We start from the raw sequence: 16,175 nt of genomic DNA, 5'->3' as shown, positions 1-16,175 counted from the left end.
CCTCACCTTTCCTGTTCCTAACCTCAGCCCAAACTACCTCAGTGGCAAGTCCTCATCCATCGTCCTTTCCACCACTGTAATACTATCTTTGACAAGCAATGCCACACCTCCCCCTCTTTTACCCCCACCTCCGCCCCTACTCAAACATTTAAATTCTGGAACCTGCAACAGCCAATCCTGTTCCTGTTCTAGCCATGTCTCCGTAATAGCCACAACATCGAAATCCCAGGTTCCAGCCCACGCTGCAAGTTCACCTACCTTATTTCGTATACTTCTTGCATTGAAGTATACACACTTCAAGCCACTTTCCTGTTTACAGGCACCCTCCTTTGAGATTGATGTCATGTTCCTAACCTCCTTACACTCCAGGTCCTGCACCCTAAAGCTACAGTCTAGGTTCCCATGCCCCTGTAGAATTAGTTTAAACCCCCCTGAAGAGCACTAGCAAACCTCCCCCCAAGGATACTGGTGCCCCTCAGGTTCAGGTGTAGACCATCCTGTTTATAGAGTTCCCACCTTCCCCAGAAAGAACCCCAGTTACCCAGATACTGGAATCCCTCCCTCCTGCACCATCCCTGTAGCCACGCATTTAACTGTTCTCTCTCCCTATTCCTCGACACTCTATCACATGGCACCAGTAACAAACCAGAGACAACAACTCTTTGTTCTAACTTTGAGCTTCCAACCTAGCTCCCTGAAAGCCTGCCTAACATCCTCAGCCCTTCTCCTACCTATGTCGTTGGTGCCAATGTGGACCACGACTTCGAGCTGCTCCCCCTCCCCCTTAAGGACCCGGAAAACACGATCAGAGATGTGTTACATTCTCAGGTGAGCTGTAACAATGTTAGCTAGACAATATGTTGAAGATGTTAGCCCCCTGTGTTCTCTGTCTATGCCATGTTGTCACCTCTGCACGTGTAGGAGTGTCTGTGTGTGTCTATAGTGCAATGGTGGTCACCTGTAATGTGACATGAACCCAAGGTCCCAGTTGAGACCCGACCTATGGGTACCGAACTTAGCTATCACCCTCTGCTCGGCCACTTTTCGCTGCTTCCTGTCCCGAAGTCCGCCTTGGAGGATGGTCACCCGAAGGTCAGAGGTCGAATGTCCTGGACCACTGAAGTATTCCCCAACTGGGAGGGAACACTCCTGTCTGTTGATTGTTGTGCGGTGCCCATTTAGTTCAGTGAACACTTCAGTGGTCCAGGACATTCATCCTCAGACCTTCGGGTGATCATCCTCTAAGGCGGACTCGGGCATAGTCAGCAGCGAAAAGTGGCCAAGCAGAGGCTGATAGCTAAGTTCGGTACCTATAGGGAGGGCCTCAACTGGAACCTTGGGTTCATGTCACATTACAGGTGACCACCATTGCACTACACACACACACACATATATATAGACCTAAGGACACATGCACACAGACACACACACCTTTACAGACACACACAAACTCCCATACTCTCACAGGCATCCTCTCAAAGACTTGGACCACTCTGCACTCATGCACACACATATACCACACTCTCACACAGACGCACACAATCCCCCCACCCCAGACACGCACACACACTCCCACAATCACATGCACCCCCTCACAGACTTAAGACACTCTACACTCACTATACACACATATACACACACACACTCACTCTCAACCCCCAACCCAGACACACACACAGACAGACAAAGACCCACATGCATACATATATTTTGTGGGGTGAATTTGTACTTGCAGAGTTACATTGTACTTTACGCAAAAACTGCATGAATTTATGTAAATCTCTGTTATCTCACTTTTTAGATTAGAATCAATCTAAACATCATGGCATAGACAGAGAACACAGGGGGCCAACACCTTCAACGTATTGTCTAGCTAACATTCATTGTTACAGCTCATCTGAGAATGCAACTTTTTATTTAAAAAAAAAGGGTTTTGTGATTTACACATGAAAGAAGTGAAACTATCATGGTATTCGAACAGATGAAAGACTCAACAGAAAATCAAGGTATTTTTCAATGTATAATTTCAGTTACATCACACTAAAGTTTTGCTATAAATTCTGTGCCTTAGAATTGTGTCCTCCACTATCACCTGATGAAGGAGCGGTGCTCCGAAAGCTAGTGTGCTTCCAATTAAACCTGTTGGACTATAACCTGGTGTTGTGTGATTTTTAACTTTGTACATCCCAGTCCAACACCGGCATCTCCGAATCATGATTACAAGGAACATGCAGCAGTACAGCTCAGGAACGTGCCCTGCAGCCCAATATGTCTGTACTGACTATGATGCCATTCTAATCTAATCCAATCTGCCTGCACATGATCGGCACCCCTCTATTTAAACATTTCTATCACATCTGCTTCTACCACTTCACCTGGCAGCACATTCCTGGCACCTACCAGCCTTTGCATAAAATACTTGCCTCACACATCTGCTTTCAACCTATGCCCCTTCGTATTTGGCATTGTCACCCTGGGACCCTGCAAGCATCCACCCTATCCATGCCTCTCATCATTTTATGTACTTCTATCAAGTCTTCCCTCAACCTCTATCACTCTATCGTAAGTGATCCAACTTTTGTCAACCTCTCCTTACAGGGACTACACTCTAATCCAGACAGTATCCTGGTAAACCTCTTCCGCACTTTCTCCCAAGTTTCCACACCCTTCCTATACTGTAGCATCCAAAACTGCATATGATATTCTGAATGTGGCCTAAGTAAAGTTTCATCCAACTGCAACATTACTTAGGGAAGCATGCCGTGCTTCTTTACCACCTTACCCATCGGTATTGTTACTTGCAGGGAGCTATGGACTACTACCCCAAGATCTCTCTTTATATCAATGATCCTGCTCCAAATATATCACCTCACACTTGTCCAGATTAAACTTCACTTGCCATTTCTCTACCCAACTTTCTTTGATAACCTTCCTCACTATCCACAATTCCAACTTCCATGCCGTCTGTAAACTTACTAATCAGGCTACCTCCATTTTCATCCAAATCATTTATACATATTACAAACAAAGAGATCCCAGTGTTAATCATTGCAGAACACCAGTGGTCACAGACTTCCAGTCAGAAAAACATCCATCCCCATTTACACACTGTCTTCTATGACCAAATCAGATTTATATCAAACTTACCAACTCACCATCTTCTGGACCAGCCTACCATGAGTGGCCTGGTCAAGTGCCTTACTAAAGTCCATTGTGCTAACCTCAACCATCTTTGCCACATCCTCAAAAAACAAATCAAATTTGAGACTAGAATCATCCCCCAAATACAATGCCTTGCTGACTACCCCTAATAAATCCATTCTTTTCCAAATGCAAGTTGAATTTGGAATCTTCTAAGAATCTTCTCCAATAACTTCTCCACTGATGATCCAAGACTCACCGGCTTATCATCTCCTGGATTATCCATATTGTCTGCCTTGAACAAAAACAAAATTGGCTATTCTCCAGTTTTCTGGGACCTGACCAGTGGCTAAAGAGGATACAAAGATCTCTGTCAAGGCCCAGGGACTCTCCTCCTTTATTGCCCTCAGGCTCTGGCAACGTATCTACCTTTAATGTTTTTCAAGATGTCCAACTCTGTATCCTCTTAATATAGAGATGCCCTAGAATATCAACATACCCCTCCCTAAGTCTATCCTCATCCGTTCTCTTTATCCTTAGTGAATATCAATGCAAAGTACAAAGGATCATTCTCTTCCTCTGGCTTCATGCAAAAATGGGAGAAAGAGAGGACTGCAGATGCTGGAGATCAGAGCTGAAAAATGTGTTGCTGGAAAAGCGCAGCAGGTCAGGCAGCATCCAGGGAACAGGAGAATCGACGTTTTGTGCATAAGCCCTTCTTCAGGCTTATGCCCGAAACGTCGATTCTCCTGCTCCTTGGATGCTGCCTGACCTGCTGCGCTTTTCCAGCAACACATTTTTCAGCTTCATGCAAAAATTCCCTTTTTGTCCACGAGTAGACCTATCCTTTCCCTTGCGAGCCTCTTGCTCCCAATACACATTTAAAATGCTTTGGGATTCTCTAACTATTTGCCAAGGACACTTCATGGCCCGTTTTGTTGTCTAAGTTCTTTCCAGCTTCCTTTATATACCTCAAGGGCCTCATCTGATTTCTGTTTCCTAAACCTGACATTTCCATCATTGTCTCTGAGTTAATATCTCATTACCCAGCGTTTCCTAATCTTTAGGAAGTTCCATCCTTATCTTTCACCTTCATGGGAATAAGTTGATCCTGAACTCTCATCAAATGGCCTTTTAAATAATCCCCACATTTCAAATGTGGATTTACCCTGAAATAATTCCCTCCAATCTAAAATAAGAACTAAAACAAAAAGACATAATGGGAAACCAGAAAGGTGATAGGCAGAGAATTTAAGGTCTAGATTCATGCAGGGCCACAGTGAACAGGACTAAGCATGCTAAAGTCTTAAGCCCTTGTGCCTGAATCAGAGTATTCACAGTAATATTAATGAATCAGTCGTGCAAATGGATCTAAATGGGTATGAAAGAGACATGGTTGCATGGGTAAACAGGAATGTGAACACTGGAATTAGAGTAGACCATTCATCTCCTCGAGCCTGTTCTGCATGTCAATGAAACTATGACTGGTGTATGCCCTAAGTCCACGTATCTGCCATTGGCTCATATACATTCAGATTCTTATATAATATGATAGTTCAGTTCTCACGCAATCTCGCTCTAAGAACACATCTATTGCATCCTCTGCACCCGATGTGGCCTCCTCTATATTGGGGAGACAGGCCGGCTACTTGCGGAGCGTTTCAGAGAACACTTCTGGGACACCCGGACCAACCAACCCAACCACCCTGTGGCTCAACACTTCAATTCCCCCTCCCACTCCACCAAGGATATGCAGGTCTTTGGACTCCTCCATCGCCAGACCACAACAACACGACGGTTGGAGGAAGAGCGCCACATCTTCTGCCTAGGAACCACCTCTTTCCACCTATCACATTTCCGACGCCCCTCCCCCAAGTCCCTCCTCCCTACCTTTTATCTTAGCCTGCTGGACAAACTTTCCTCATTCCTGAAGAAGGGCTTATGCCCGAAACATCGATTCTCCTCTTCCCTGGATGCTGCCTGACCTGCTGCGCTTTTCCAGCAACACATTTTCAGCTCTATACCTTAAATCTGTCTACTAAAAAAAAATCTCAGATTCAAAACTTACAACTGATCTAGCATTAGCTACTATTTTTGTAATGGAGTTCCAAATCTCACAAGCCTGTGTGTAGAATAGCATCCTAACACCTCTGCTGAACATTCTGGAACTAATTCTCAAACAATAACCTCTCATTCTTAAACTCCCATCCAGTGCAAATAGTTTCACTGTACCTGCCCTGTCTTTTCCTGTCAATATCTTGAAGACTTCGATCAGATCACCCCCAACCTTCTAAGTTCTGGAGAAAACAGACAATCTGTATATTCTCTCCTCATAACTTAACTCCTGCTCCCTCCAAGGCCACTATATCCTTCCTAAGTTGTGGAACTGGATGTCCAAGGATTTTCAGTCTTCAGAGAGGACAAAAACAAACAAAAAAGGTCAGGTAGCACAGCTGATTAAAAAGGAAATTAATGCAATTGTGCAGAAGGATATTAGCTCTAAAGAAATTGAATCTGTATGAGTTCAAGGGGCAGAAATGATGCTGGTGTTGCATGTGGACCCTAAAATTGTAGTCATAATATTAGTGCTAGCAATAGGAAACTGAAAACATAGTAACTGTAACGAGGTCAGCAGATGAACCGCTCAGAATGAGTTCTCTGATTGAATCCGATTCAATCAATAAGCACATCGGCCTGGACCCAATATACTGACCACTGCAGCAGACAGCTGGAACTGACAACCAGAAGCGACAGATTCAAACCAGTACGAATGCCAGAGGAAAGATCACAGAAGTGCTTCACAGGAGGCTCCCAAGCACTGAGGATGTCACCCAGACAGGGGACGAAATGTCTGCAACACAAATTCCCAGCTTGGCGAACAGAACCACAACAGTAGGTTAGATCGCATGGAATCGAGGGTTAAGCTGCCAAATTGGATACAAAATTGACTTGATGGTAGGAAGCAGAGGGTAATAGTAGAAAGATGCTTGTTAGACTGGAGGCCTGTGACTAGTGGAGTGCCTCAGACGTCGGTGCTGGGCCCATTGCTGTTTGTTATCTAATTAAATTATTTGTATGAGAATGCACAAGGCATAATTAGTAAGTTTGCAGATGACACTAAAATAGGCTGTACTGTAGACAGTGAGGAAGGTTATCAGAAATTGCAGCAGGACCTTGATCAGCTGGGGAATTGGGCCAAGAAGTGACAAATGGAGTTTAGCATAGAAAAACATGAGGTAAGAGTTTCATGGTGAATGATAGGGCTTTAAGGAGTGCAGAGGAACAGAGGGACCTTGAAGTTCAGGTGCATGATTCTCTTAAAATGGCGTCACAGCTAGACCAGGCAGTGAAGGCGGCTTTAGACACACTGGCCTTCATCAGTCAGGGCACTGAATATAGACGTTAGGAGGTTATGTTGAAGTTGCACAGGACGTTGGTGAGGCTACACTTGGGGTACTGTGTTCAGTTTTGGTCACCTTGCTATAGGAAGGATGTTATTAAATGGGAGAGACTGCAGAAGAAATTTAAAAGGATGTCAGGGCTCAAGGTACTGGGGTATAGGGGGAGGTTGGACAAACTAAGACAATTTCTTTAGAGCGTTGGACACAGGGGTGATCTTATAGAAGTATATAAAATTGAGGGGGGTATGGATAGGGTGAACGCACTCAGTCTTTTTCGCAGGGATGGGGAATCGAGGACTAGAGCATTACTTTCAGATTGGGGGGGAAAGAATAAAAAGAATCCTAAAGGGCAACTTTTTTTTTTTAAACAGAGGGTGGTACACATATGGAATGAGCGGCCAGCGGAAGTTGTTGAGGCAGTTACATTAACAACATTTAAAAAGTATTGGGCAAATACATTGATAGGAAAGGTTTAGAAGGATATGGGCCAAGTGCAGGGAAATGGTGTTAGCATAGGTGGATATTTTGGTCAGCATGGACCAGTTTGGGCCAAAGGGTTTATCTCTATGCTGTAGGACTCTGACTCTATGAATAGCCCCAACCAGGAAACCCTGGCTGACATATAAACAGGAGTGTCAGAGAGTCCACTCAGTTTGATCTGAGGGAGCTGGGTCAGTGTCATAGACACTCCACATGCAAACAATGGGTAACTCAGTGACAGGATACCGGTTTCTGGAGTTACTTCAGTGGCAAAGAGAGAAAAGCACGCGCCTGAAGAAACCAGCTCACAACAGTAGTCTGAGTTGCAGTAAGCATTTCTGACATCATGCCATTATTTGGGAAGCTTGACTCCTTTGATCCAGATTGGGCCCATTACATGAAAAGAATGCATAGCAATGCCTTAACAGAGGGAGCCTGGAGTTCAGGTGCATGGTTCTCTGAAAGTGGAGTCACAGGTTGACAGGTCAGTGAAGAAGGCTTTTGACACAGTGGCCTTCAGCAGTCAGGGCATGAGTACAGAACTTATGTTGCAGTTGTACAGGACATTGTTGAGGACGCACGTGGGGTACTGTGTTGAGCTTTGGTCACCTTGCTGTAGGAAGGATGTTATACTAGAAAAAAGTTCAGAAAGAATTTACAAGGATGTTTCCTGGACTCAAGAGACTGAGTTATAGGGAGAGGTTGGACAAGCTACTACATTTTTCTTTAGAGCTTAGGAGACTGAGAAGGGGGGGCCTTAGAGAGGTGTATAAGGTCATGAGAAGCATGGATAGGGTGAATGTGCACAGTCTTTTTCCCAGGGGTGGGGAATCAAGGACTAGAGGGTATCACTTTAAGATTAGAGGGTGGTGTGCATTTGGAATGTGCTGCCAGCTGAAGTAGTTGAAGCAGGTACATTAACAACATTTAAAAGGTATTTGGACAAATACATGGATAGGAAAGGTTTAGAAGGATGTGGGTCAAGTGCAGGGAAATGGGGTTAGCATGGACTGACATTTTGGTCAACTTGGACCAGTTTGGGCCAAAGGGCCTGCCTTGGGACCAAAGTAGCCAAGACCAACTTGCATGTTAACCAAGAAACAATTCCATGATTCTGCAAAGTCCGTCCAGTGCCATTTGCCTTAATGGCAAGGGAGAGGCTAAAATTAGGAGGCTGGAAAGCAAAGGAATCATCAAACCAGTACAGTTTGCAGAATAGGCAGCACCAGTCATACTGACGGTGAAGCCTGATGGGTCAGTTCACCTTTGTGGGATCTTTAAGCAGCTGGATAAATGCCCAATCCCTCACAGAGGATTTGTACACAAAGCTGGCAGGAGAGCTGGAAAGGAGTCACGTTTACTTTCTATTGCAGTTTGGTGCAGATTTCCAGAAGTATGCCACAATTAATACTCATAGGATTTGCACCAATATAAGACTGCCTTCTGGGATATTGTCAGCCCGTACAATTTTTCAGCAGATGGAGAACATTTTACAAGATCTATTCCAGGTCACCATTTATCTAGATGATGAGTTAATAACAGGGAAGACCAAGAAAGAGCACTTAGGGAATGTGAACCTCGTCCTTAGAAATTTCTCTCAAGTGCACAGACACCTTAGGAGGGAAAAATTGGCATTCCAGGCACAAGTGACCTACTTGGTCTACAGACTCGACAAGACAGGGTTACACCTGTTGGAAGATAAAGTAAGTGAATCAAAAGTGCCCCGGCTCCCAAGTCAGTACCGGAATTTAGAGCTTTCCTGGTGCGGGTTCAAACACAACCTGGCCTCCATCCTGAAACCTTTGCATCAACTCTTTAAAAAAGGGTCAGCCTTGGAAAATTATTTTTAGATTCCGTCCAGCGTGGAAACAGGCCCTTCGGCCTAATAAGTCCACACCGACCCTCCGAAGAGTAACCTACCGAGACCTAGTTCCCTCTGACTAATGCACCTAATGGACAATTTAGTATGGCCAATTCACCTGACCTGCACATCTTTGGACTGTGGGGGGAAACCGGAGCACCCGGAAGAAACCCACGCAGACACGGGGAGAATGTGCAAATTCCACACAGACAGTCGCCAGAGGCTGCAATTGAACTTGGGACCTTGGTGCTGTGATGCAGCAGTGCTAACCACTAAGCCACCCCAAGCCATAGTTATCAAGAAAAATGAAAAGCTATCATCCTCCAAGAAACAAAAACAGAAACCGGAGCAGCCGAGCAAGTCTGGCAGCATGTGTGGACAGAAATCAGAGTTCATGCTTTGGATTGAATGACTCTGCCTCAGAACTAGCAATGAGCGTTAACAGAGGTGAGAAATGACATCAGGAATGACAATGTCTGATATAAGACTCTGCTAAGGGAGAAAGACAGTTTACCTCAGAGGACAAAGTTTAGCATGGATAAGAGGCATGATCGACACAAGGTCAGGTCCAGTGATATGTAAAGTTCAGCTTGGTGCGATGGACCTGAACAAGATCATGGACCACATGAAAGTTGCAAATTCTCAAATATTGCAGGAGCAAAACATGCCCAACTCATCAAATGCCCTCCTGGAACTTGTGGGCTCTCTCTCTCCATCAAGCATTGAAGAAATATCGGAGACGAACATGGCAGATGTCACCACTTTGATACCTTTGCCATCTGAGGAGAGGAATGAATTTCTTCCGAGACACACTCAGGTACAGGATGAGTGCTAGTGCTTTATACGCTGCTCATATCAGACACTGAGCTGGAGAAACCTGACCTGATGCTAAAACAAAATTGAACCGGCCTGTCCTCAGACTCAGGAGAAGGGATGTAGTGATTGTAACAAGGTCAACAGGTACCCTTATTAGACCAGATTAACATCACAATCAGGGAGCCCTTGCTGACTGATATAAACAGGAGTGTTTGATGCTCTGCTCAGAGTTCACTGAAGGAGCTGGATCAGTGTCAAAGATCCTCCGCGTCTAAATAAATGACTTTGATGGGATACTGGCATTTGTACAGGTATTTCCAAAAGGAAATTAGAAACTCAAGGGAGAGAGATATGGCTGTAATTATGAGCAGCATGGTGGCTCAGCAGTTTGCATTGCTACCTCACAGTGTTTGGGACCTGGCTCAATTCCAGCCTTGGGTGACTGTGCATGTGTGAAGTCTGCATGTTCTTCCTGTGTCTGCATGGGTTTCCATTGGGTGTTCCCGTTCCCCCTCTCGGTCCAAGATGTACAGGTTAAATGGATTGGCCATGCTAAATTATCCATAGTATCTAAGGATATATAGGCTAAGTAGGTTAGCCATGGTCAATGAGGAGTTATAGAAATAGGGTAGGTCTGGATCTGGGTAGGATGCTTTTCCGAGGGGCGGTGAGGACAAATATGGCCTTTTTTTGCACTAGAGAGATTCTATGACTTCAATCAGCATACAGACTGGGAAAAACAAATCTGTAGCTATAGTCTAGAGATGGATCCATTGGAGGGTATACATATGGGTCAATACGTTGAGGAACCAACTCCAAGTAAAGGTCATCCTTGACTGGATATTGTGTAAAGAGGAAGGAATAATTAATAATCTACTTGTGGACCCTTTGGGAATGGTGACCACGATGAAAGAGAATTCTTCCTAAGGTACAGTGACATAGTTGTTTCTGATATTAGGACCTTGAATAAAGGAAATTATGACTGTAGGAACCGCAAGCTGGCTATGATAAATTGGGAATCGTTATTTAAAGCGATGATAGTAGACAAGCAATGGCAAACATTTAAACAGTATATGGATGAACTAGACAGTTCCCAGAGTGGCACAAAACTGAAAGAGGAAATATAGTCAGACCATGCCTAACAGGGAAATTAAGCATTGTATTAAATGCAAGGAAAAGGTGAACAAGTTGGCCAAAAAAGCAACAGACTTGAGAATTGGAACAGTTTAGATTGCAAAGGGAGACAAAATGCTAAGTTCAGAGGAGGAAAATAGATTAAGAGCGTAGCTTGAAGGGAGCGTACAAACTAATAAGAACTTCCATGGGTATTGAAGAGAAAAGGACTAGTAAAGACAAATATAGGTCACCAACAATCAGAAACAAGAAATTCATAATGGGAAACAAAGAGATAACAGACCAATTAAATATATACTTTAGTTCTGTATTCACAAGGAAGACATAAATAATATCCCAAAAATAAGGGAAAGATCAGATTGTTATGGGAAAAAGGAAGTGAAAGAACCCAGTTTCAGTAGGGAAATGGTACTGGGGAAACTGACAGTATTGAAGACAGATAAATCCACAGGACCTGAGAAGCTTCATCACAAAGTACTTAAGAAAATGGCCCAAGAAACAGCACGTGTATGAAGTCATCTTCCAAAATGCTGTAGCCTCGAATAGATTGGAGGATAGCTAAGGTAACCCATCTATTTAACAGAGGCAGAAAAATCAGCAAATTATAGATGAGTTAGTTTTACATCAGTAGTGGGAGAAATGTTATAGCCCATTATAAAAGGTGTAACAACAGAACACTTGGCAGATAGGTGATAGAATCAGACAGAATCAGCATAGATTTATAAAGAGAAAATCATGCTTTACAAATCTGTTACAACTTTTTAAGGAGATAACTCAGAGTTGATGAGGGGGAGCCGGGGGTTACGATATAGTCCTACAAGAGATCAGCGTGCAAACTTCAATAGGATGGGATTGGAGGTCATGTACTGAAACAGATCATGGACTGTTTAGCACAAGGGAAACAGAGTGGGAATAAATTAGACTTTTCCGAATGACAGGCAGCGATTAGAGGAGTGATGCACCCATTGGACTCAGCTATTCAGAATGTATATTAAGTAAGGAAACTACATGTCACATTCGGAGAGTGCAAATGGAACTAAGCTTGGTAGACACTGGCATCTTCACATTAAGCAAAATTACCTTGGACTGGATGATGCAGAACCAACATGGTTCGAAACAAGAAATTCGACGTTTCCAAGATCCCTTCGTACATCCACATCTAATATCGTGTTTTGACCTTATTTAAAATCCTTTTGTAAATCCAAATATTTTGGAGATCCAAATGTTTGCAGCTCTTCAATCAGCTTATTCTCGAAACATCGACTCTCTTGCTCCCCGAATGCTGTCTGACCGGCTGTGCTCTTCCAGCACCACCCTTTTCAACTGATTTCCAGCATCTGCAGTCCTCACTTACTCGAAGCAAGAAATAACAAGGGGAATATGGAACTAGTTGGAATAGTCTATAGTGTGCCCTAACAATAGCTGCTCTGTAGGGCAGAAAATAAACCATGAGATAACTAGGGCATGTAAATAAGAGATGAATGATTTTTATCTTAATGTAGATTCAGAAAATTGAATTGGCAACGGTAGCCATGAGGAAGAATTGGGAGTGTTTTCAGGTAGTTTCCAGAAACAAATTTGTTGCGATTCCAAATTGGTGATCACATTATCTTGGATCTGGTCACATATAATGAGGAGGGCTTAATAAATAACCACAGGAAGAGATCCCCTCTGAAACAATGGCCATAATACAATGATTCAGTCTTCAGTTTGAGAAAGGGAGAAAGCTGGGCTAGAAACAACTATGCTAAACTTAAATAAGCATAATTACATAGTGATAAGAGCTGAGTTGGCCAGGCTAAACTGGGAAAGCAGAAACGACACTTGAGGAACAATGTCAGACATTTAAGAAAAAAGTTCACTCACAGCAAAGATACATGAAGAAGGAAGACTGTAGAAAATGCATAAATAGACAATGGTCAACTAAGGAAGTTAAGAATAGTTTCCAAGTGAAAGACAAAACACCACGTGGCAAAATTTGCAGTAATTTCAGGATTGAGAGAGTTTTAAAAGCCAAGTTGGGTTAGGAAAAATACTTTGAAAAAAATTTTAAAAACAAATAAAACGCAAAAGATGACAACAAATAAAGGGAGAGAAAACAATCTGAGAGGGTAAACTACCAAGCAATACAATATCTTACTGACAGTAAGAGATCTTTTAAATGTACAAAATGGAAAAGAGGGGCTGAAATGAACACAGGCCCCTTGAGAATGCAGTTGGGAAAATAATAATGCGGAATCATGAAATAGCAGAAGAGTTGAATAAATACTTTACATCAGTTTTCACAAAGAATACATTAATGGCATTCCAAAGGTACGAAACCATCAAGGAGCGAAAGTAGGGGGCAACTAAATACAATAGCAATCACTGGAGAAAAGGTACCTCAAAGTAATAAGGATAAATGCAACTAAATCCCTTGGTACTGACTGTTTGTACTGAAGAAGTAGCTAGTGGATGTGCTGTCAGAATCTTCCAAAGATTCTGGAAAGATCCCAGAGAATTGAAAAGCTTCCACTTAAAACCCATATTAAAAAAGGGTAAGGATACAAAAAGTAGACAACTATAGGCCATTGAATTTAACATTTCTCATTGGGAAAATATTGGCACCTATAATAAAAGATTAATAACAGAGCATTTAGAAATGCATAGTAAAAATTAAGCAGAGTCAACACAGCTTCATGAAGGGGTAAAGAATTTTGAGGCGGTAACAAGCAGAACAAAGGGAAACCAGTAAATGTAACATAGTTGAATCTCCAAAATATTTGGATTTACAAAAGGATTTTAAATGAGGTCAAATCATGATATTAGGAGATGTGGACGCACGAAGGGATCTTGGTATCCTTGTACACATCAATGAAAATAGACAGTCAGGTGCAACAGGTAAATAGAAAGGTAAACAGTATATTGATCTTCATTATAAGAGGATGACAGTTCAGAAGTACGGATGCCTTACTGCTGGTAAAGAGGGGAGACCACACCTGGGAATAATTTGTGCAAGTTTGGCCTCTATAGCTAAGGATATATTTTCCAGTGGGAGTGCATAGGAGGTTCATTATGGTGATACTGGGGATGGCAGGAATGCCCTATGAAGAGAAAATGGTTAAACTGGGCCTCCACTGAATAGAGTTTAGAAAATAAGAGTGCAACTGATAGAACATCATACATTTCAAAAAGGGCTGAACAGACTAGATGTAGGGACAGGCAAAATCAAAAGCAGAAATTGCTGGAAAAACTGAGCAGTGACCCTTCACCAGAACTGACAGCAGCAAGGAAAAGATTGATATTTATGTAAATGATGGACAGCAAGTGGAGAGTAGGGCAATTGCAGGGGAAGGTGCCATGGAGACATGTTTACATTGAAGGAGGAGTGGACCAGGGTGTCCCAGAGGCAAAGGTCCCTGGAAGGCTGACAAGGGAGGGAGGGGAACGTGCACCCAATGGTGGCATTGCATTGGAGGCAGTGGAAATGGCAGCTAATGATCAAATGGATGGGGATACTGGTGGGATGGCAGGTGAGAACAAGGGGAGTCCTCTCGTCATTGCGGGAGTGAAGAGAAGGAGTGAAGAGAAGGAGTGAGGGCCAAAGTGCGGGAGAGCGTTTGGATCAGCTGAAGGCCCCGTCAACCACGATGCTGGGGAATCCTCAGCTGAGGAATAAAATGGACACTTTAGAGACCACCTTGTCAATGTTGGCATCATCAGAACAAATACAACGAAGACAGACAAACTGGAAGAATGGAAGAGAATCTTTGCAGGAAGTACGGTGAGAGGATGTACAGTCATGGTAACGGTGGGAGTCAGTGGGTTTGTGGTGGATATTGGTGACCACGTGAAGGATAGAGGAGAGGGTGGAGCAGACTTTGGAAGCAAAATAGATAAACTTGTCCAATTCTGGACAAGAGAACAAAGCAGCACGGATGTCATCAACATATGGAGAATGTGGTGTGGGTGGGGGCAGGAGTAGGACTGTAACAAGGAATGTTCCATGGACCCCAAAGAGACCGACATTACTGAGACCCATGTGGGTACCCATGGAGAGGATGCTGCTTCCTGAGTGGGGGCAGTTTAGAATCAGGGGACACAATATCAGGATATGGGATACACCACTTAGGACTGAGATAAGGCAACCCTTTTTTTCACTCAAAAGAATTCTAAAAGATGTAATAATGGAGCATTTAGAAATACATAAAAATCAAGCACTGCTTCATAAACGGAAAATTGTGTCTTTGAGGAGGTAACAAGCAGAATAGATAAAAGGAAACCAGTAGATTTAAATGATTTGGATATCTAAAGTAGTTAACCTTTGGAATTCTCTACAACAGAAGGATGTGGAACAGAATATATTAGAGAGATAGATAAATGTTTAGATTTCAAAGGCATTGAGAGGTATGGGGTGAAAACAGGAATATGGATTGACAGAGGATCAATGCAAACTTGGTAGGACCAATTGGTCAACTGGCCGACTACTCCTTCTAGTTTCTATGTGATCAGCTATACCCCGAGGGAACTGGTACCCAGAGAAGTTAGTCTCAAGCAAAAGAAGCAACAACTGAAGTGCTGTTGTTAGTTCAATATATAGCCTGGGCTAAGAAAAGCTCATAATAAACTGAAGAGGCAACAGAATATTGCTAGCTCAGATAATTGAGGCTTACAAATGTTCATGGGGAGTGTGGCACACAGAAGGCCAGGAGCAGTAAACACTTGGTGCAGATGGGAGCTAGAGATAAAGAGTGTCCCGGACAGATGAGGGAGCTGGTATTGTGCTAGAAGTGAGATGCTGGATGCATCTCATGAAAGACTAAGTTGCTCAATTCAGAAATCAGAAGCTATATCTTCAAAACAGGGAGCTGAAATATCTCATAAGGACGTAAGTAGCAGGAGGAGTGGATCATCTGGCCCCTTGAGCCTGCTTCACCATTCAATAAAGATCATGGCTGACTTTTGAGAACTCAGCTTCACTTACCACCCACTCACCATAAACCTCAATTCCTTTCACTGTTCAAAATTTTAACCTTTGCCTTAAAAACATTCCAATGAGATAGCCTCAACTCTCAAAATATTTCAAAGGAATGTTGTGGTGTCTGACAGTTTGAGATGAAATGCATCTTAGTTGTGACTCCTAGTCAAAATGCAATTTGAGTTAGTTATAAAGTTGGTGTGTTAACCACAGAATTCATATTTAAATTCATATTTATCTTATTAATTCTGTTTATTAAGAGTGACAGCACTACTGCTTTATTGACTTTAATATAGCAAAAATTATTCTGGTTGAGCGTTTGAAAGGAAGGAATCATAAAGGAATGGAAATTGTCTACTTCTGAAGAATACGTTGGGAGTCTCGG

At 43.0% G+C, this 16,175-nt stretch overlaps 1 protein-coding gene across 4 annotated transcripts in view; it reads right to left on the bottom strand.

Annotated features, from left to right (window-relative positions):
- The window catches only part of LOC122556264 (nipped-B-like protein), a 536,293-nt gene that overhangs the window by 370,064 nt on the left and 150,054 nt on the right, over positions 1-16,175 (bottom strand). The gene's annotated exons all lie outside the window — the stretch shown is intronic.

Source organism: Chiloscyllium plagiosum, chromosome 2, assembly GCF_004010195.1.
Source record: "Chiloscyllium plagiosum isolate BGI_BamShark_2017 chromosome 2, ASM401019v2, whole genome shotgun sequence".
Taxonomy (NCBI): Eukaryota; Metazoa; Chordata; class Chondrichthyes; order Orectolobiformes; family Hemiscylliidae; genus Chiloscyllium; species Chiloscyllium plagiosum.
The sequence above is the reverse complement of the archived record's forward strand: the minus strand, read 5'-3'. Positions and strand labels throughout refer to the sequence as shown.